We start from the raw sequence: 22,550 nt of genomic DNA on the forward strand, positions 1-22,550 counted from the left end.
TGATTTGTGCGTTCAACTCACAGAGTTTCACCTTTCTTTTCATAGAGCAGTTTGGAAACACTCTGTTTGTTAAGTCTGCAAGGGGATATTTAGGCCTCTTTGAGGCCTTCGTTGGAAACGGGATTTCTTCATATAAAGCTGGACAGATGAATTCTCAGTAACTTCTTTGTGTTGTGTGTATTCAACTCACAGAGTTGAACCATTCTTTAGACAGAACAGATTTGAAACACTCTTTTTGTGGATTTTACAAGTGGAGATTTCAAGCCATTTGAGGCCATTTGTAGTAAAGGAAATATCTTCGTTTAAAAACTATACAGAATCATTCTCAGAAACTACTTTGTGATGTGTGCGTTCAACTCACAGAGTTTCACCTTTCTTTTCATAGAGCAGTTTGGAAACACTCTGTTTGTTAAGTTTGCAGCAGGATATTTGGACCACTCTGAGGCCTTCGTTGGAAACGGGATTTCTCAGTATACTGCTAGACCGATGAATTCCCAGTAACTTCTTTGTGTTGAGTTTATTCAACTCACTGAATTGAACCTTCCTTTAGACAGAGCAGTTTGGAAACACTCTTTTTGTGGAATTTGCAAGTGGAGATTTCCAGCGATTTGAGGCCAATTTTAGAAATCGAAATATCTTTGTATATAAACTAGACAGAATCATTCTCAGAAACGACTTTGTGATCTGTGCGTTAAACTCACAGAGTTTCACCTTTCTTTTCATAGAGCAGTTTGGAAACACTCTGTTTCTTAAGTCTGCAAGGGGATATTTAGAGCTCTTTGAGGCCTTCGTTGGAAACGGGATTTCTTCATATACAGCTAGACAGATGAATTCTCAATAACTTCTTTGTGTTGTGTTTGTTCAACTCACAGAGTTGAACCTTTCTATAGAGAGAGCAGATATGAAAAACTCTTTTTGTAGATTTTACAAGTGGAGATTTCATACGATTTCAGGGGAATTGTAGTAAAGGAAATATCTTCGTTTAAAAACTAGACAGAATCATTCTCAGAAACTACTTTGTGATGTGTGCGTTCAACTCACAGAGTTTCACCTTTCTTTTCATAGAGCAGTTTGGAAACACTCTGTTTGTTAAGTTTGCAGCAGGATATTTGGACCACTCTGAGGCCTTCGTTGGAAACGGGATTTCTCAGTATACTGCTAGACAGATGAATTCCCAGTAACTTCTTTGTGTTGTGTGTATTCACCTCACAGAGTTAAACTTTCCTTTACACAGAGCAGTTTGGAAACACTCTTTTTGTGGAATTTGCAACTGGAAATTTCAAGCGATTTGAGGAAAATTGCAGTCAAGGAAATATCTTCGTTTGAAAACTAGACAGAATCATTCTCAGAAACTACTTTGTGATTTGTGCGTTCAACTCACAGAGTTTAACCTTTCTTTTCATAGAGCAGTTTGGAAACACTCTCTTTGTTAAGTCTGCAAGGGGATATTTAGACCTCTTTGAGGCCTTCGTTGGAAACGGGATTTCTTCATATAAAGCTGGACAGATGAATTCTCAGTAACTTCTTTGTGTTGTGTGTATTCAACTCTCAGAGTTGAACCATTCTTTAGACAGAGCAGATTTGAAACACCCTTTTTGTGGATTTTACAAGTGGAGATTTCAAGCCATTTGAGGCCATTTGTAGTAAAGGAAATATCTTCGTTTAAAAACTATACAGAATCATTCTCAGAAACTACTTTGTGATGTGTGCGTCTAACGCACAGAGTTTAACCTTTCTTTTCATAGAGCAGTTTGGAAACACTCTGTTTGTTAAGTTTGCAGCAGGATATTTGGACCACTTTGAGGCCTTCGTTGGAAACGGGATTTCTCAGTATACTGCTAGACCGATGAATTCCCAGTAACTTCTTTGTGTTGAGTTTATTCAACTCACTGAATTGAACCTTCCTTTAGACAGAGCAGTTTGGAAACACTCTTTTTGTGGAATTTGCAAGTGGAGATTTCAAGCGATTTGAGGCCAATTTTAGAAATCGAAATATCTTTGTATAAAAACAAGACAGAATCATTCTCAGAAACTACTTTGTGATGTGTGCGTTAAACTCACAGAGTTTCACCTTTCTTTTCATAGAGCAGTTTGGAAACACTGTTTCTTAAGTCTGCAAGGGGATATTTAGAGCTCTTTGAGGCCTTCGTTGGAAACGGGATTTCTTCACATACAGCTAGACAGATGAATTCTCAATAACTTCTTTGTGTTGTGTTTGCTCAACTCACAGAGTTGAAACTTTCTTTAGAGAGAACAGATATGAAACACTCTTTTTGTAGATTTTACAAGTGGAGATTTCATACGATTTCAGGCGAATTGTAGTAAAGGAAATATCTTCGTTTAAAAACTATAGAGAATCATTCTCAGAAACTACTTTGTGATGTGTGCGTTCAACTCACAGAGTTTCACCTTTCTTTTCATAGAGCAGTTTGGAAACACTCTGTTTGTTAAGTTTGCAGCAGGATATTTGGACCACTTTGAGGCCTTCGTTGGAAACGGGATTTCTCAGTATACTGCTAGACAGATGAATTCCCAGTAACTTCTTTGTGTTGTGTGTATTCACCTCACAGAGTTAAACTTTCCTTTACACAGAGCAGTTTGGAAACACTCTTTTTGTGGAATTTGCAACTGGAAATTTCAAGCGATTTGAGGAAAATTGCAGTCAAGGAAATATCTTCGTTTGAAAACTAGACAGAATCATTCTCAGAAACTACTTTGTGATTTGTGCGTTCAACTCACAGAGTTTCACCTTTCTTTTCATAGAGCAGTTTGGAAACACTCTGTTTGTTAAGTTTGCAGCAGGATATTTGGACCACTCTGAGGCCTTCGTTGGAAACGGGATTTCTCAGTATACTGCTAGACAGATGAATTCCCAGTAACTTCTTTGTGTTGTGTGTATTCACCTCACAGAGTTAAACTTTCCTTTACACAGAGCAGTTTGGAAACACTCTTTTTGTGGAATTTGCAACTGGAAATTTCAAGCGATTTGAGGAAAATTGCAGTCAAGGAAATATCTTCGTTTGAAAACTAGACAGAATCATTCTCAGAAACTACTTTGTGATTTGTGCGTTCAACTCACAGAGTTTCACCTTTCTTTTCATAGAGCAGTTTGGAAACACTCTGTTTGTTAAGTCTGCAAGGGGATATTTAGGCCTCTTTGAGGCCTTCGTTGGAAACGGGATTTCTTCATATAAAGCTGGACAGATGAATTCTCAGTAACTTCTTTGTGTTGTGTGTATTCAACTCACAGAGTTGAACCATTCTTTAGACAGAACAGATTTGAAACACTCTTTTTGTGGATTTTACAAGTGGAGATTTCAAGCCATTTGAGGCCATTTGTAGTAAAGGAAATATCTTCGTTTAAAAACTATACAGAATCATTCTCAGAAACTACTTTGTGATGTGTGCGTTCAACTCACAGAGTTTCACCTTTCTTTTCATAGAGCAGTTTGGAAACACTCTGTTTGTTAAGTTTGCAGCAGGATATTTGGACCACTCTGAGGCCTTCGTTGGAAACGGGATTTCTCAGTATACTGCTAGACCGATGAATTCCCAGTAACTTCTTTGTGTTGAGTTTATTCAACTCACTGAATTGAACCTTCCTTTAGACAGAGCAGTTTGGAAACACTCTTTTTGTGGAATTTGCAAGTGGAGATTTCAAGCGATTTGAGGCCAATTTTAGAAATCGAAATATCTTTGTATATAAACTAGACAGAATCATTCTCAGAAACGACTTTGTGATCTGTGCGTTAAACTCACAGAGTTTCACCTTTCTTTTCATAGAGCAGTTTGGAAACACTCTGTTTCTTAAGTCTGCAAGGGGATATTTAGAGCTCTTTGAGGCCTTCGTTGGAAACGGGATTTCTTCATATACAGCTAGACAGATGAATTCTCAATAACTTCTTTGTGTTGTGTTTGTTGAACTCACAGAGTTGAAACTTTCTTTAGAGAGAGCAGATATGAAACACTTTTTTTGTAGATTTTACAAGTGGAGATTTCATACGATTTCAGGCGAATTGTAGTAAAGGAAATATCTTCGTTTAAAAACTAGACAGAATCATTCTCAGAAACTACTTTGTGATGTGTGCGTTCAACTCACAGAGTTTCACCTTTCTTTTCATAGAGCAGTTTGGAAACACTCTGTTAAGTTTGCAGCAGGATATTTGGACCACTCTGAGGCCTTCGTTGGAAACGGGATTTCTCAGTATACTGCTAGACAGATGAATTCCCAGTAACTTCTTTGTGTTGTGTGTATTCACCTCACAGAGTTAAACTTTCCTTTACACAGAGCAGTTTGGAAACACTCTTTTTGTGGAATTTGCAACTGGAAATTTCAAGCGATTTGAGGAAAATTGCAGTCAAGGAAATATCTTCGTTTGAAAACTAGACAGAATCATTCTCAGAAACTACTTTGTGATTTGTGCGTTCAACTCACAGAGTTTCACCTTTCTTTTCATAGAGCAGTTTGGAAACACTCTCTTTGTTAAGTCTGCAAGGGGATATTTAGACCTCTTTGAGGCCTTCGTTGGAAACGGGATTTCTTCATATAAAGCTGGACAGATGAATTCTCAGTAACTTCTTTGTGTTGTGTGTATTCACCTCTCAGAGTTGAACCATTCTTTAGACAGAGCAGATTTGAAACACCCTTTTTGTGGATTTTACAAGTGGAGATTTCAAGCCATTTGAGGCCATTTGTAGTAAAGGAAATATCTTCGTTTAAAAACTATACAGAATCATTCTCAGAAACTACTTTGTGATGTGTGCGTCTAACGCACAGAGTTTAACCTTTCTTTTCATAGAGCAGTTTGGAAACACTCTGTTTGTTAAGTTTGCAGCAGGATATTTGGACCACTTTGAGGCCTTCGTTGGAAACGGGATTTCTCAGTATACTGCTAGACCGATGAATTCCCAGTAACTTCTTTGTGTTGAGTTTATTCAACTCACTGAATTGAACCTTCCTTTAGACAGAGCAGTTTGGAAACACTCTTTTTGTGGAATTTGCAAGTGGAGATTTCAAGCGATTTGAGGCCAATTTTAGAAATCGAAATATCTTTGTATAAAAACAAGACAGAATCATTCTCAGAAACTACTTTGTGATGTGTGCGTTAAACTCACAGAGTTTCACCTTTCTTTTCATAGAGCAGTTTGGAAACACTGTTTCTTAAGTCTGCAAGGGGATATTTAGAGCTCTTTGAGGCCTTCGTTGGAAACGGGATTTCTTCACATACAGCTAGACAGATGAATTCTCAATAACTTCTTTGTGTTGTGTTTGCTCAACTCACAGAGTTGAAACTTTCTTTAGAGAGAACAGATATGAAACACTCTTTTTGTAGATTTTACAAGTGGAGATTTCATACGATTTCAGGCGAATTGTAGTAAAGGAAATATCTTCGTTTAAAAACTAGACAGAATCATTCTCAGAAACTACTTTGTGATGTGTGCGTTCAACTCACAGAGTTTCACCTTTCTTTTCATAGAGCAGTTTGGAAACACTCTGTTTGTTAAGTTTGCAGCAGGATATTTGGACCACTCTGAGGCCTTCGTTGGAAACGGGATTTCTCAGTATACTGCTAGACAGATGAATTCCCAGTAACTTCTTTGTGTTGTGTGTATTCACCTCACAGAGTTAAACTTTCCTTTACACAGAGCAGTTTGGAAACACTCTTTTTGTGGAATTTGCAACTGGAAATTTCAAGCGATTTGAGGAAAATTGCAGTCAAGGAAATATCTTCGTTTGAAAACTAGACAGAATCATTCTCAGAAACTACTTTGTGATTTGTGCGTTCAACTCACAGAGTTTCACCTTTCTTTTCATAGAGCAGTTTGGAAACACTCTGTTTGTTAAGTTTGCAGCAGGATATTTGGACCACTCTGAGGCCTTCGTTGGAAACGGGATTTCTCAGTATACTGCTAGACAGATGAATTCCCAGTAACTTCTTTGTGTTGTGTGTATTCACCTCACAGAGTTAAACTTTCCTTTACACAGAGCAGTTTGGAAACACTCTTTTTGTGGAATTTGCAACTGGAAATTTCAAGCGATTTGAGGAAAATTGCAGTCAAGGAAATATCTTCGTTTGAAAACTAGACAGAATCATTCTCAGAAACTACTTTGTGATTTGTGCGTTCAACTCACAGAGTTTCACCTTTCTTTTCATAGAGCAGTTTGGAAACACTCTCTTTGTTAAGTCTGCAAGGGGATATTTAGACCTCTTTGAGGCCTTCGTTGGAAACGGGATTTCTTCATATAAAGCTGGACAGATGAATTCTCAGTAACTTCTTTGTGTTGTGTGTATTCAACTCTCAGAGTTGAACCATTCTTTAGACAGAGCAGATTTGAAACACCCTTTTTGTGGATTTTACAAGTGGAGATTTCAAGCCATTTGAGGCCATTTGTAGTAAAGGAAATATCTTCGTTTAAAAACTATACAGAATCATTCTCAGAAACTACTTTGTGATGTGTGCGTCTAACGCACAGAGTTTAACCTTTCTTTTCATAGAGCAGTTTGGAAACACTCTGTTTGTTAAGTTTGCAGCAGGATATTTGGACCACTTTGAGGCCTTCGTTGGAAACGGGATTTCTCAGTATACTGCTAGACCGATGAATTCCCAGTAACTTCTTTGTGTTGAGTTTATTCAACTCACTGAATTGAACCTTCCTTTAGACAGAGCAGTTTGGAAACACTCTTTTTGTGGAATTTGCAAGTGGAGATTTCAAGCGATTTGAGGCCAATTTTAGAAATCGAAATATCTTTGTATAAAAACAAGACAGAATCATTCTCAGAAACTACTTTGTGATGTGTGCGTTAAACTCACAGAGTTTCACCTTTCTTTTCATAGAGCAGTTTGGAAACACTGTTTCTTAAGTCTGCAAGGGGATATTTAGAGCTCTTTGAGGCCTTCGTTGGAAACGGGATTTCTTCACATACAGCTAGACAGATGAATTCTCAATAACTTCTTTGTGTTGTGTTTGCTCAACTCACAGAGTTGAAACTTTCTTTAGAGAGAACAGATATGAAACACTCTTTTTGTAGATTTTACAAGTGGAGATTTCATACGATTTCAGGCGAATTGTAGTAAAGGAAATATCTTCGTTTAAAAACTAGACAGAATCATTCTCAGAAACTACTTTGTGATGTGTGCGTTCAACTCACAGAGTTTCACCTTTCTTTTCATAGAGCAGTTTGGAAACACTCTGTTTGTTAAGTTTGCAGCAGGATATTTGGACCACTCTGAGGCCTTCGTTGGAAACGGGATTTCTCAGTATACTGCTAGACAGATGAATTCCCAGTAAATTCTTTGTGTTGTGTGTATTCACCTCACAGAGTTAAACTTTCCTTTACACAGAGCAGTTTGGAAACACTCTTTTTGTGGAATTTGCAACTGGAAATTTCAAGCGATTTGAGGAAAATTGCAGTCAATGAAATATCTTCGTTTGAAAACTAGACAGAATCATTCTCAGAAACTACTTTGTGATTTGTGCGTTCAACTCACAGAGTTTCACCTTTCTTTTCATAGAGCAGTTTGGAAACACTCTGTTTGTTAAGTTTGCAGCAGGATATTTGGACCACTCTGAGGCCTTCGTTGGAAACGGGATTTCTCAGTATACTGCTAGACAGATGAATTCCCAGTAATTTCTTTGTGTTGTGTGTATTCACCTCACAGAGTTACACTTTTCTTTACACAGAGCAGTTTGGAAACACTCTTTTTGTGGAATTTGCAACTGGAAATTTCAAGCGATTTGAGGAAAATTGCAGTCAAGGAAATATCTTCGTTTGAAAACTAGACAGAATCATTCTCAGAAACTACTTTGTGATTTGTGCGTTCAACTCACAGAGTTTCACCTTTCTTTTCATAGAGCAGTTTGGAAACACTCTGTTTGTTAAGTCTGCAAGGGGATATTTAGGCCTCTTTGAGGCCTTCGTTGGAAACGGGATTTCTTCATATAAAGCTGGACAGATGAATTCTCAGTAACTTCTTTGTGTTGTGTGTATTCAACTCACAGAGTTGAACCATTCTTTAGACAGAACAGATTTGAAACACTCTTTTTGTGGATTTTACAAGTGGAGATTTCAAGCCATTTGAGGCCATTTGTAGTAAAGGAAATATCTTCGTTTAAAAACTATACAGAATCATTCTCAGAAACTACTTTGTGATGTGTGCGTTCAACTCACAGAGTTTCACCTTTCTTTTCATAGAGCAGTTTGGAAACACTCTGTTTGTTAAGTTTGCAGCAGGATATTTGGACCACTCTGAGGCCTTCGTTGGAAACGGGATTTCTCAGTATACTGCTAGACCGATGAATTCCCAGTAACTTCTTTGTGTTGAGTTTATTCAACTCACTGAATTGAACCTTCCTTTAGACAGAGCAGTTTGGAAACACTCTTTTTGTGGAATTTGCAAGTGGAGATTTCCAGCGATTTGAGGCCAATTTTAGAAATCGAAATATCTTTGTATATAAACTAGACAGAATCATTCTCAGAAACGACTTTGTGATCTGTGCGTTAAACTCACAGAGTTTCACCTTTCTTTTCATAGAGCAGTTTGGAAACACTCTGTTTCTTAAGTCTGCAAGGGGATATTTAGAGCTCTTTGAGGCCTTCGTTGGAAACGGGATTTCTTCATATACAGCTAGACAGATGAATTCTCAATAACTTCTTTGTGTTGTGTTTGTTCAACTCACAGAGTTGAACCTTTCTATAGAGAGAGCAGATATGAAAAACTCTTTTTGTAGATTTTACAAGTGGAGATTTCATACGATTTCAGGGGAATTGTAGTAAAGGAAATATCTTCGTTTAAAAACTAGACAGAATCATTCTCAGAAACTACTTTGTGATGTGTGCGTTCAACTCACAGAGTTTCACCTTTCTTTTCATAGAGCAGTTTGGAAACACTCTGTTTGTTAAGTTTGCAGCAGGATATTTGGACCACTCTGAGGCCTTCGTTGGAAACGGGATTTCTCAGTATACTGCTAGACAGATGAATTCCCAGTAACTTCTTTGTGTTGTGTGTATTCACCTCACAGAGTTAAACTTTCCTTTACACAGAGCAGTTTGGAAACACTCTTTTTGTGGAATTTGCAACTGGAAATTTCAAGCGATTTGAGGAAAATTGCAGTCAAGGAAATATCTTCGTTTGAAAACTAGACAGAATCATTCTCAGAAACTACTTTGTGATTTGTGCGTTCAACTCACAGAGTTTAACCTTTCTTTTCATAGAGCAGTTTGGAAACACTCTCTTTGTTAAGTCTGCAAGGGGATATTTAGACCTCTTTGAGGCCTTCGTTGGAAACGGGATTTCTTCATATAAAGCTGGACAGATGAATTCTCAGTAACTTCTTTGTGTTGTGTGTATTCAACTCTCAGAGTTGAACCATTCTTTAGACAGAGCAGATTTGAAACACCCTTTTTGTGGATTTTACAAGTGGAGATTTCAAGCCATTTGAGGCCATTTGTAGTAAAGGAAATATCTTCGTTTAAAAACTATACAGAATCATTCTCAGAAACTACTTTGTGATGTGTGCGTCTAACGCACAGAGTTTAACCTTTCTTTTCATAGAGCAGTTTGGAAACACTCTGTTTGTTAAGTTTGCAGCAGGATATTTGGACCACTTTGAGGCCTTCGTTGGAAACGGGATTTCTCAGTATACTGCTAGACCGATGAATTCCCAGTAACTTCTTTGTGTTGAGTTTATTCAACTCACTGAATTGAACCTTCCTTTAGACAGAGCAGTTTGGAAACACTCTTTTTGTGGAATTTGCAAGTGGAGATTTCAAGCGATTTGAGGCCAATTTTAGAAATCGAAATATCTTTGTATAAAAACAAGACAGAATCATTCTCAGAAACTACTTTGTGATGTGTGCGTTAAACTCACAGAGTTTCACCTTTCTTTTCATAGAGCAGTTTGGAAACACTGTTTCTTAAGTCTGCAAGGGGATATTTAGAGCTCTTTGAGGCCTTCGTTGGAAACGGGATTTCTTCACATACAGCTAGACAGATGAATTCTCAATAACTTCTTTGTGTTGTGTTTGCTCAACTCACAGAGTTGAAACTTTCTTTAGAGAGAACAGATATGAAACACTCTTTTTGTAGATTTTACAAGTGGAGATTTCATACGATTTCAGGCGAATTGTAGTAAAGGAAATATCTTCGTTTAAAAACTAGACAGAATCATTCTCAGAAACTACTTTGTGATGTGTGCGTTCAACTCACAGAGTTTCACCTTTCTTTTCATAGAGCAGTTTGGAAACACTCTGTTTGTTAAGTTTGCAGCAGGATATTTGGACCACTTTGAGGCCTTCGTTGGAAACGGGATTTCTCAGTATACTGCTAGACAGATGAATTCCCAGTAACTTCTTTGTGTTGTGTGTATTCACCTCACAGAGTTAAACTTTCCTTTACACAGAGCAGTTTGGAAACACTCTTTTTGTGGAATTTGCAACTGGAAATTTCAAGCGATTTGAGGAAAATTGCAGTCAAGGAAATATCTTCGTTTGAAAACTAGACAGAATCATTCTCAGAAACTACTTTGTGATTTGTGCGTTCAACTCACAGAGTTTCACCTTTCTTTTCATAGAGCAGTTTGGAAACACTCTGTTTGTTAAGTTTGCAGCAGGATATTTGGACCACTCTGAGGCCTTCGTTGGAAACGGGATTTCTCAGTATACTGCTAGACAGATGAATTCCCAGTAACTTCTTTGTGTTGTGTGTATTCACCTCACAGAGTTAAACTTTCCTTTACACAGAGCAGTTTGGAAACACTCTTTTTGTGGAATTTGCAACTGGAAATTTCAAGCGATTTGAGGAAAATTGCAGTCAAGGAAATATCTTCGTTTGAAAACTAGACAGAATCATTCTCAGAAACTACTTTGTGATTTGTGCGTTCAACTCACAGAGTTTCACCTTTCTTTTCATAGAGCAGTTTGGAAACACTCTGTTTGTTAAGTCTGCAAGGGGATATTTAGGCCTCTTTGAGGCCTTCGTTGGAAACGGGATTTCTTCATATAAAGCTGGACAGATGAATTCTCAGTAACTTCTTTGTGTTGTGTGTATTCAACTCACAGAGTTGAACCATTCTTTAGACAGAACAGATTTGAAACACTCTTTTTGTGGATTTTACAAGTGGAGATTTCAAGCCATTTGAGGCCATTTGTAGTAAAGGAAATATCTTCGTTTAAAAACTATACAGAATCATTCTCAGAAACTACTTTGTGATGTGTGCGTTCAACTCACAGAGTTTCACCTTTCTTTTCATAGAGCAGTTTGGAAACACTCTGTTTGTTAAGTTTGCAGCAGGATATTTGGACCACTCTGAGGCCTTCGTTGGAAACGGGATTTCTCAGTATACTGCTAGACCGATGAATTCCCAGTAACTTCTTTGTGTTGAGTTTATTCAACTCACTGAATTGAACCTTCCTTTAGACAGAGCAGTTTGGAAACACTCTTTTTGTGGAATTTGCAAGTGGAGATTTCAAGCGATTTGAGGCCAATTTTAGAAATCGAAATATCTTTGTATATAAACTAGACAGAATCATTCTCAGAAACGACTTTGTGATCTGTGCGTTAAACTCACAGAGTTTCACCTTTCTTTTCATAGAGCAGTTTGGAAACACTCTGTTTCTTAAGTCTGCAAGGGGATATTTAGAGCTCTTTGAGGCCTTCGTTGGAAACGGGATTTCTTCACATACAGCTAGACAGATGAATTCTCAATAACTTCTTTGTGTTGTGTTTGTTGAACTCACAGAGTTGAAACTTTCTTTAGAGAGAGCAGATATGAAACACTCTTTTTGTAGATTTTACAAGTGGAGATTTCATACGATTTCAGGCGAATTGTAGTAAAGGAAATATCTTCGTTTAAAAACTAGACAGAATCATTCTCAGAAACTACTTTGTGATGTGTGCGTTCAACTCACAGAGTTTCACCTTTCTTTTCATAGAGCAGTTTGGAAACACTCTGTTAAGTTTGCAGCAGGATATTTGGACCACTCTGAGGCCTTCGTTGGAAACGGGATTTCTCAGTATACTGCTAGACAGATGAATTCCCAGTAACTTCTTTGTGTTGTGTGTATTCACCTCACAGAGTTAAACTTTCCTTTACACAGAGCAGTTTGGAAACACTCTTTTTGTGGAATTTGCAACTGGAAATTTCAAGCGATTTGAGGAAAATTGCAGTCAAGGAAATATCTTCGTTTGAAAACTAGACAGAATCATTCTCAGAAACTACTTTGTGATTTGTGCGTTCAACTCACAGAGTTTCACCTTTCTTTTCATAGAGCAGTTTGGAAACACTCTCTTTGTTAAGTCTGCAAGGGGATATTTAGACCTCTTTGAGGCCTTCGTTGGAAACGGGATTTCTTCATATAAAGCTGGACAGATGAATTCTCAGTAACTTCTTTGTGTTGTGTGTATTCAACTCTCAGAGTTGAACCATTCTTTAGACAGAGCAGATTTGAAACACCCTTTTTGTGGATTTTACAAGTGGAGATTTCAAGCCATTTGAGGCCATTTGTAGTAAAGGAAATATCTTCGTTTAAAAACTATACAGAATCATTCTCAGAAACTACTTTGTGATGTGTGCGTCTAACGCACAGAGTTTAACCTTTCTTTTCATAGAGCAGTTTGGAAACACTCTGTTTGTTAAGTTTGCAGCAGGATATTTGGACCACTTTGAGGCCTTCGTTGGAAACGGGATTTCTCAGTATACTGCTAGACCGATGAATTCCCAGTAACTTCTTTGTGTTGAGTTTATTCAACTCACTGAATTGAACCTTCCTTTAGACAGAGCAGTTTGGAAACACTCTTTTTGTGGAATTTGCAAGTGGAGATTTCAAGCGATTTGAGGCCAATTTTAGAAATCGAAATATCTTTGTATAAAAACAAGACAGAATCATTCTCAGAAACTACTTTGTGATGTGTGCGTTAAACTCACAGAGTTTCACCTTTCTTTTCATAGAGCAGTTTGGAAACACTGTTTCTTAAGTCTGCAAGGGGATATTTAGAGCTCTTTGAGGCCTTCGTTGGAAACGGGATTTCTTCACATACAGCTAGACAGATGAATTCTCAATAACTTCTTTGTGTTGTGTTTGCTCAACTCACAGAGTTGAAACTTTCTTTAGAGAGAACAGATATGAAACACTCTTTTTGTAGATTTTACAAGTGGAGATTTCATACGATTTCAGGCGAATTGTAGTAAAGGAAATATCTTCGTTTAAAAACTAGACAGAATCATTCTCAGAAACTACTTTGTGATGTGTGCGTTCAACTCACAGAGTTTCACCTTTCTTTTCATAGAGCAGTTTGGAAACACTCTGTTTGTTAAGTTTGCAGCAGGATATTTGGACCACTCTGAGGCCTTCGTTGGAAACGGGATTTCTCAGTATACTGCTAGACAGATGAATTCCCAGTAACTTCTTTGTGTTGTGTGTATTCACCTCACAGAGTTAAACTTTCCTTTACACAGAGCAGTTTGGAAACACTCTTTTTGTGGAATTTGCAACTGGAAATTTCAAGCGATTTGAGGAAAATTGCAGTCAAGGAAATATCTTCGTTTGAAAACTAGACAGAATCATTCTCAGAAACTACTTTGTGATTTGTGCGTTCAACTCACAGAGTTTCACCTTTCTTTTCATAGAGCAGTTTGGAAACCCTCTGTTTGTTAAGTTTGCAGCAGGATATTTGGACCACTCTGAGGCCTTCGTTGGAAACGGGATTTCTCAGTATACTGCTAGACAGATGAATTCCCAGTAACTTCTTTGTGTTGTGTGTATTCACCTCACAGAGTTAAACTTTCCTTTACACAGAGCAGTTTGGAAACACTCTTTTTGTGGAATTTGCAACTGGAAATTTCAAGCGATTTGAGGAAAATTGCAGTCAAGGAAATATCTTCGTTTGAAAACTAGACAGAATCATTCTCAGAAACTACTTTGTGATTTGTGCGTTCAACTCACAGAGTTTCACCTTTCTTTTCATAGAGCAGTTTGGAAACACTCTGTTTGTTAAGTCTGCAAGGGGATATTTAGGCCTCTTTGAGGCCTTCGTTGGAAACGGGATTTCTTCATATAAAGCTGGACAGATGAATTCTCAGTAACTTCTTTGTGTTGTGTGTATTCAACTCACAGAGTTGAACCATTCTTTAGACAGAACAGATTTGAAACACTCTTTTTGTGGATTTTACAAGTGGAGATTTCAAGCCATTTGAGGCCATTTGTAGTAAAGGAAATATCTTCGTTTAAAAACTATACAGAATCATTCTCAGAAACTACTTTGTGATGTGTGCGTTCAACTCACAGAGTTTCACCTTTCTTTTCATAGAGCAGTTTGGAAACACTCTGTTTGTTAAGTTTGCAGCAGGATATTTGGACCACTCTGAGGCCTTCGTTGGAAACGGGATTTCTCAGTATACTGCTAGACCGATGAATTCCCAGTAACTTCTTTGTGTTGAGTTTATTCAACTCACTGAATTGAACCTTCCTTTAGACAGAGCAGTTTGGAAACACTCTTTTTGTGGAATTTGCAAGTGGAGATTTCAAGCGATTTGAGGCCAATTTTAGAAATCGAAATATCTTTGTATATAAACTAGACAGAATCATTCTCAGAAACGACTTTGTGATCTGTGCGTTAAACTCACAGAGTTTCACCTTTCTTTTCATAGAGCAGTTTGGAAACACTCTGTTTCTTAAGTCTGCAAGGGGATATTTAGAGCTCTTTGAGGCCTTCGTTGGAAACGGGATTTCTTCACATACAGCTAGACAGATGAATTCTCAATAACTTCTTTGTGTTGTGTTTGTTGAACTCACAGAGTTGAAACTTTCTTTAGAGAGAGCAGATATGAAACACTCTTTTTGTAGATTTTACAAGTGGAGATTTCATACGATTTCAGGCGAATTGTAGTAAAGGAAATATCTTCGTTTAAAAACTAGACAGAATCATTCTCAGAAACTACTTTGTGATGTGTGCGTTCAACTCACAGAGTTTCACCTTTCTTTTCATAGAGCAGTTTGGAAACACTCTGTTTGTAAGTTTGAAGCAGGATAATTGGACCACTCTGAGGACTTCGTTGGAAACGGGATTTCTCAGTATACTGCTAGACAGAGGAATTCCCAGTAACTTCTTTGTGTTGTGTGTATTCACCTCACAGAGTTAAACTTTCCTTTACACAGAGCAGTTTGGAAACACTCTTTTTGTGGAATTTGCAACTGGAAATTTCAAGCGATTTGAGGAAAATTGTAGTCAAGGATATATCTTCATTCAAAAACTACACAGAATCATTCTGAGAGACTACTTTGTGATGTGTGCGTTCAACTCACGGAGTTTAACGTTTCTTTTCATAGAGCAGTTTGGAAACACTCTCTTTGTTAAGTCCGCAAGGTGATATTTAGACCTCTTTGAGGCCTTCGTTGGAAACGGGATTTCTTCCTATAAAGCTAGACAGATGAATTCTCAGTAACTTATTTGTGTTGTGTGTATTCACCTCACAGAGTTAAACTTTCCTTTACACAGAGCAGTTTGGAAACACTCTTTTTGTGGAATTTGCAACTGGAAATTTCAAGCGATTTGAGGAAAATTGTAGTCAAGGAAATATCTTCGTTCAAAAACTACACAGAATCATTCTGAGAGACTACTTTGTGATGTGTGCGTTCAACTCACGGAGTTTAACGTTTCTTTTCATAGAGCAGTTTGGAAACACTCTGTTTGTTAAGTCCGCAAGGTGATATTTACACCTCTTTGAGGCCTTCGTTGGAAACGGGATTTCTTCATATAAAGCTAGACAGATGAATTCTCAGTAACTTATTTGTGTTGTGTGTATTCACCTCACAGAGTTAAACTTTCCTTTACACAGAGCAGTTTGGAAACACTCTTTTTGTGGAATTTGCAACTGGAAATTTCAAGCGATTTGAGGAAAATTGCAGTCAAGGAAATATCTTCGTTTGAAAGCTAGACAGAATCATTCTCAGAAACTACTTTGTGATTTGTGCGTTCAACTCACAGAGTTTAACCTTTCTTTTCATAGAGCAGTTTGGAAACACTCTGTTTGTTAAGTCTGCAAGGGGATATTTAGACCTCTTTGAGGCCTTCGTTGGAAACGGGATTTCTTCATATAAAGCTGGACAGATGAATTCTCAGTAACTTCTTTGTGTTGTGTGTATTCAACTCACAGAGTTGAACCATTCTTTAGACAGAACAGATTTGAAACACTCTTTTTGTGGATTTTACAAGTGGAGATTTCAAGCCATTTGAGGCCATTTGTAGTAAAGGAAATATCTTCGTTTAAAAACTATACAGAATCATTCTCAGAAACTACTTTGTGATGTGTGCGTTTAACTCACAGAGTTTAACCTTTCTTTTCATAGAGCAGTTTGGAAACACTCTGTTTGTTAAGTTTGCAGCAGGATATTTGGACCACTTTGAGGCCTTCGTTGGAAACGGGATTTCTCAGTATACTGCTAGACCGATGAATTCCCAGCAACTTCTTTGTGTTGAGTTTATTCAACACACTGAATTGAACCTTCCTTTAGACAGAGCAGTTTGGAAACACTCTTTTTGTGGAATTTGCAAGTGGAGATTTCAAGCGATTTGAGGCCAATTTTAGAAATCGAAATATCTTTGTATAAAAACAAGACAGAATCATTCTCAGAAACTACTTTGTGATGTGTGCGTTAAACTCACAGAGTTTAAGCTTTCTTTTCATAGAGCAGTTTGGAAACACTCTGTTTCTTAAGTCTGCAAGGGGATATTTAGAGCTCTTTGAGGCCTTCGTTGGAAACGGGATTTCTTCACATACAGCTAGACAGATGAATTCTCAATAACTTCTTTGTGTTGTGTTTGCTCAACTCACAGAGTTGAACCTTTCTTTAGAGAGAACAGATATGAAACACTCTTTTTGTAGATTTTACAAGTGGAGATTTCATACGATTTCAGGCGAATTGTAGTAAAGGAAATATCTTCGTTTAAAAACTAGACAGAATCATTCTCAGAAACTACTTTGTGATGTGTGCGTTCAACTCACAGAGTTTCACCTGTCTTTTCATAGAGCAGTTTGGAAACACTCTGTTTGTTAAGTTTGCAGCAGGATATTTGGACCACTCTGAGGCCTTCGTTGGAAACGGGATTTCTCAGTATACTGCTAGACAGATGAATTCCCAGTAAATTCTTTGTGTTGTGTGTATTCACTTCACAGAGTTAAACTTTCCTTTACACAGAGCAGTTTGGAAACACTCTTTTTGTGGAATTTGCAACTGGAAATTTCAAGCGATTTGAGGAAAATTGCAGTCAATGAAATATCTTCGTTTGAAAACTAGACAGAATCATTCTCAGAAACTACTTTGTGATTTGTGCGTTCAACTCACAGAGTTTCACCTTTCTTTTCATAGAGCAGTTTGGAAACACTCTGTTTGTTAAGTTTGCAGCAGGATATTTGGACCACTCTGAGGCCTTCGTTGGAAACGGGATTTCTCAGTATACTGCTAGACAGATGAATTCCCAGTAACTTCTTTGTGTTGTGTGTATTCACCTCACAGAGTTAAACTTTCCTTTACACAGAGCAGTTTGGAAACACTCTTTTTGTGGAATTTGCAACTGGAAATTTCAAGCGATTTTAGGAAAATTGCAGTCAAGGAAATATCTTCGTTTGAAAACTAGACAGAATCATTCTCAGAAACTACTTTGTGATTTGTGCGTTCAACTCACAGAGTTTCACCTTTCTTTTCATAGAGCAGTTTGGAAACACTCTGTTTGTTAAGTCTGCAAGGGGATATTTAGGCCTCTTTGAGGCCTTCGTTGGAAACGGGATTTCTTCATATAAAGCTGGACAGATGAATTCTCAGTAACTTCTTTGTGTTGTGTGTATTCAACTCACAGAGTTGAACCATTCTTTAGACAGAACAGATTTGAAACACTCTTTTTGTGGATTTTACAAGTGGAGATTTCAAGCCATTTGAGGCCATTTGTAGTAAAGGAAATATCTTCGTTTAAAAACTATACAGAATCATTCTCAGAAACTACTTTGTGATGTGTGCGTTCAACTCACAGAGTTTCACCTTTCTTTTCATAGAGCAGTTTGGAAACACTCTGTTTGTTAAGTTTGCAGCAGGATATTTGGACCACTCTGAGGCCTTCGTTGGAAACGGGATTTCTCAGTATACTGCTAGACCGATGAATTCCCAGTAACTTCTTTGTGTTGAGTTTATTCAACTCACTGAATTGAACCTTCCTTTAGACAGAGCAGTTTGGAAACACTCTTTTTGTGGAATTTGCAAGTGGAGATTTCAAGCGATTTGAGGCCAATTTTAGAAATCGAAATATCTTTGTATATAAACTAGACAGAATCATTCTCAGAAACGAGTTTGTGATCTGTGCGTTAAACTCACAGAGTTTCACCTTTCTTTTCATAGAGCAGTTTGGAAACACTCTGTTTCTTAAGTCTGCAAGGGGATATTTAGAGCTCTTTGAGGCCTTCGTTGGAAACGGGATTTCTTCATATACAGCTAGACAGATGAATTCTCAATAACTTCTTTGTGTTGTGTTTGTTCAACTCACAGAGTTGAACCTTTCTATAGAGAGAGCAGATATGAAAAACTCTTTTTGTAGATTTTACAAGTGGAGATTTCATACGATTTCAGGGGAATTGTAGTAAAGGAAATATCTTCGTTTAAAAACTAGACAGAATCATTCTCAGAAACTACTTTGTGATGTGTGCGTTCAACTCACAGAGTTTCACCTTTCTTTTCATAGAGCAGTTTGGAAACACTCTGTTAAGTTTGCAGCAGGATATTTGGACCACTCTGAGGCCTTCGTTGGAAACGGGATTTCTCAGTATACTGCTAGACAGATGAATTCCCAGTAACTTCTTTGTGTTGTGTGTATTCACCTCACAGAGTTAAACTTTCCTTTACACAGAGCAGTTTGGAAACACTCTTTTTGTGGAATTTGCAACTGGAAATTTCAAGCGATTTGAGGAAAATTGCAGTCAAGGAAATATCTTCGTTTGAAAACTAGACAGAATCATTCTCAGAAACTACTTTGTGATTTGTGCGTTCAACTCACAGAGTTTAACCTTTCTTTTCATAGAGCAGTTTGGAAACACTCTCTTTGTTAAGTCTGCAAGGGGATATTTAGACCTCTTTGAGGCCTTCGTTGGAAACGGGATTTCTTCATATAAAGCTGGACAGATGAATTCTCAGTAACTTCTTTGTGTTGTGTGTATTCAACTCTCAGAGTTGAACCATTCTTTAGACAGAGCAGATTTGAAACACCCTTTTTGTGGATTTTACAAGTGGAGATTTCAAGCCATTTGAGGCCATTTGTAGTAAAGGAAATATCTTCGTTTAAAAACTATACAGAATCATTCTCAGAAACTACTTTGTGATGTGTGCGTCTAACGCACAGAGTTTAACCTTTCTTTTCATAGAGCAGTTTGGAAACACTCTGTTTGTTAAGTTTGCAGCAGGATATTTGGACCACTTTGAGGCCTTCGTTGGAAACGGGATTTCTCAGTATACTGCTAGACCGATGAATTCCCAGTAACTTCTTTGTGTTGAGTTTATTCAACTCACTGAATTGAACCTTCCTTTAGACAGAGCAGTTTGGAAACACTCTTTTTGTGGAATTTGCAAGTGGAGATTTCAAGCGATTTGAGGCCAATTTTAGAAATCGAAATATCTTTGTATAAAAACAAGACAGAATCATTCTCAGAAACTCCTTTGTGATGTGTGCGTTAAACTCACAGAGTTTCACCTTTCTTTTCATAGAGCAGTTTGGAAACACTGTTTCTTAAGTCTGCAAGGGGATATTTAGAGCTCTTTGAGGCCTTCGTTGGAAACGGGATTTCTTCACATACAGCTAGACAGATGAATTCTCAATAACTTCTTTGTGTTGTGTTTGCTCAACTCACAGAGTTGAAACTTTCTTTAGAGAGAACAGATATGAAACACTCTTTTTGTAGATTTTACAAGTGGAGATTTCATACGATTTCAGGCGAATTGTAGTAAAGGAAATATCTTCGTTTAAAAACTAGACAGAATCATTCTCAGAAACTACTTTGTGATGTGTGCGTTCAACTCACAGAGTTTCACCTTTCTTTTCATAGAGCAGTTTGGAAACACTCTGTTTGTTAAGTTTGCAGCAGGATATTTGGACCACTCTGAGGCCTTCGTTGGAAACGGGATTTCTCAGTATACTGCTAGACAGATGAATTCCCAGTAACTTCTTTGTGTTGTGTGTATTCACCTCACAGAGTTAAACTTTCCTTTACACAGAGCAGTTTGGAAACACTCTTTTTGTGGAATTTGCAACTGGAAATTTCAAGCGATTTGAGGAAAATTGCAGTCAAGGAAATATCTTCGTTTGAAAACTAGACAGAATCATTCTCAGAAACTACTTTGTGATTTGTGCGTTCAACTCACAGAGTTTCACCTTTCTTTTCATAGAGCAGTTTGGAAACACTCTGTTTGTTAAGTTTGCAGCAGGATATTTGGACCACTCTGAGGCCTTCGTTGGAAACGGGATTTCTCAGTATACTGCTAGACAGATGAATTCCCAGTAACTTCTTTGTGTTGTGTGTATTCACCTCACAGAGTTAAACTTTCCTTTACACAGAGCAGTTTGGAAACACTCTTTTTGTGGAATTTGCAACTGGAAATTTCAAGCGATTTGAGGAAAATTGCAGTCAAGGAAATATCTTCGTTTGAAAACTAGACAGAATCATTCTCAGAAACTACTTTGTGATTTGTGCGTTCAACTCACAGAGTTTCACCTTTCTTTTCATAGAGCAGTTTGGAAACACTCTGTTTGTTAAGTCTGCAAGGGGATATTTAGGCCTCTTTGAGGCCTTCGTTGGAAACGGGATTTCTTCATATAAAGCTGGACAGATGAATTCTCAGTAACTTCTTTGTGTTGTGTGTATTCAACTCACAGAGTTGAACCATTCTTTAGACAGAACAGATTTGAAACACTCTTTTTGTGGATTTTACAAGTGGAGATTTCAAGCCATTTGAGGCCATTTGTAGTAAAGGAAATATCTTCGTTTAAAAACTATACAGAATCATTCTCAGAAACTACTTTGTGATGTGTGCGTTCAACTCACAGAGTTTCACCTTTCTTTTCATAGAGCAGTTTGGAAACACTCTGTTTGTTAAGTTTGCAGCAGGATATTTGGACCACTCTGAGGCCTTCGTTGGAAACGGGATTTCTCAGTATACTGCTAGACCGATGAATTCCCAGTAACTTCTTTGTGTTGAGTTTATTCAACTCACTGAATTGAACCTTCCTTTAGACAGAGCAGTTTGGAAACACTCTTTTTGTGGAATTTGCAAGTGGAGATTTCAAGCGATTTGAGGCCAATTTTAGAAATCGAAATATCTTTGTATATAAACTAGACAGAATCATTCTCAGAAACGACTTTGTGATCTGTGCGTTAAACTCACAGAGTTTCACCTTTCTTTTCATAGAGCAGTTTGGAAACACTCTGTTTCTTAAGTCTGCAAGGGGATATTTAGAGCTCTTTGAGGCCTTCGTTGGAAACGGGATTTCTTCACATACAGCTAGACAGATGAATTCTCAATAACTTCTTTGTGTTGTGTTTGTTGAACTCACAGAGTTGAAACTTTCTTTAGAGAGAGCAGATATGAAACACTCTTTTTGTCGATTTTACAAGTGGAGATTTCATACGATTTCAGGCGAATTGTAGTAAAGGAAATATCTTCGTTTAAAAACTAGACAGAATCATTCTCAGAAACTACTTTGTGATGTGTGCGTTCAACTCACAGAGTTTCACCTTTCTTTTCATAGAGCAGTTGGAAACACTCTGTTTGTAAGTTTGAAGCAGGATAATTGGACCACTCTGAGGACTTCGTTGGAAACGGGATTTCTCAGTATACTGCTAGACAGAGGAATTCCCAGTACCTTCTTTGTGTTGTGTGTATTCACCTCACAGAGTTAAACTTTCCTTTACACAGAGCAGTTTGGAAACACTCTTTTTGTGGAATTTGCAACTGGAAATTTCAAGCGATTTGAGGAAAATTGTAGTCAAGGAAATATCTTCGTTCAAAAACTACACAGAATCATTCTGAGAGACTACTTTGTGATGTGTGCGTTCAACTCACGGAGTTTAACGTTTCTTTTCATAGAGCAGTTTGGAAACACTCTCTTTGTTAAGTCCGCAAGGTGATATTTAGACCTCTTTGAGGCCTTCGTTGGAAACGGGATTTCTTCCTATAAAGCTAGACAGATGAATTCTCAGTAACTTATTTGTGTTGTGTGTATTCACCACACAGAGTTAAACTTTCCTTTACACAGAGCAGTTTGGAAACACTCTTTTTGTGGAATTTGCAACTGGAAATTTCAAGCGATTTGAGGAAAATTGTAGTCAAGGAAATATCTTCGTTCAAAAACTACACAGAATCATTCTGAGAGACTACTTTGTGATGTGCGCGTTCAACTCACGGAGTTTAACGTTTCTTTTCATAGAGCAGTTTGGAAACACTCTGTTTGTTAAGTCCGCAAGGTGATATTTAGACCTCTTTGAGGCCTTCGTTGGAAACGGGATTTCTTCATATAAA

The sequence above is a fragment of the Pan paniscus genome, chromosome 21 (assembly GCF_029289425.2).
Source record: "Pan paniscus chromosome 21, NHGRI_mPanPan1-v2.0_pri, whole genome shotgun sequence".
Lineage (NCBI taxonomy): Eukaryota > Metazoa > Chordata > Mammalia > Primates > Hominidae > Pan > Pan paniscus.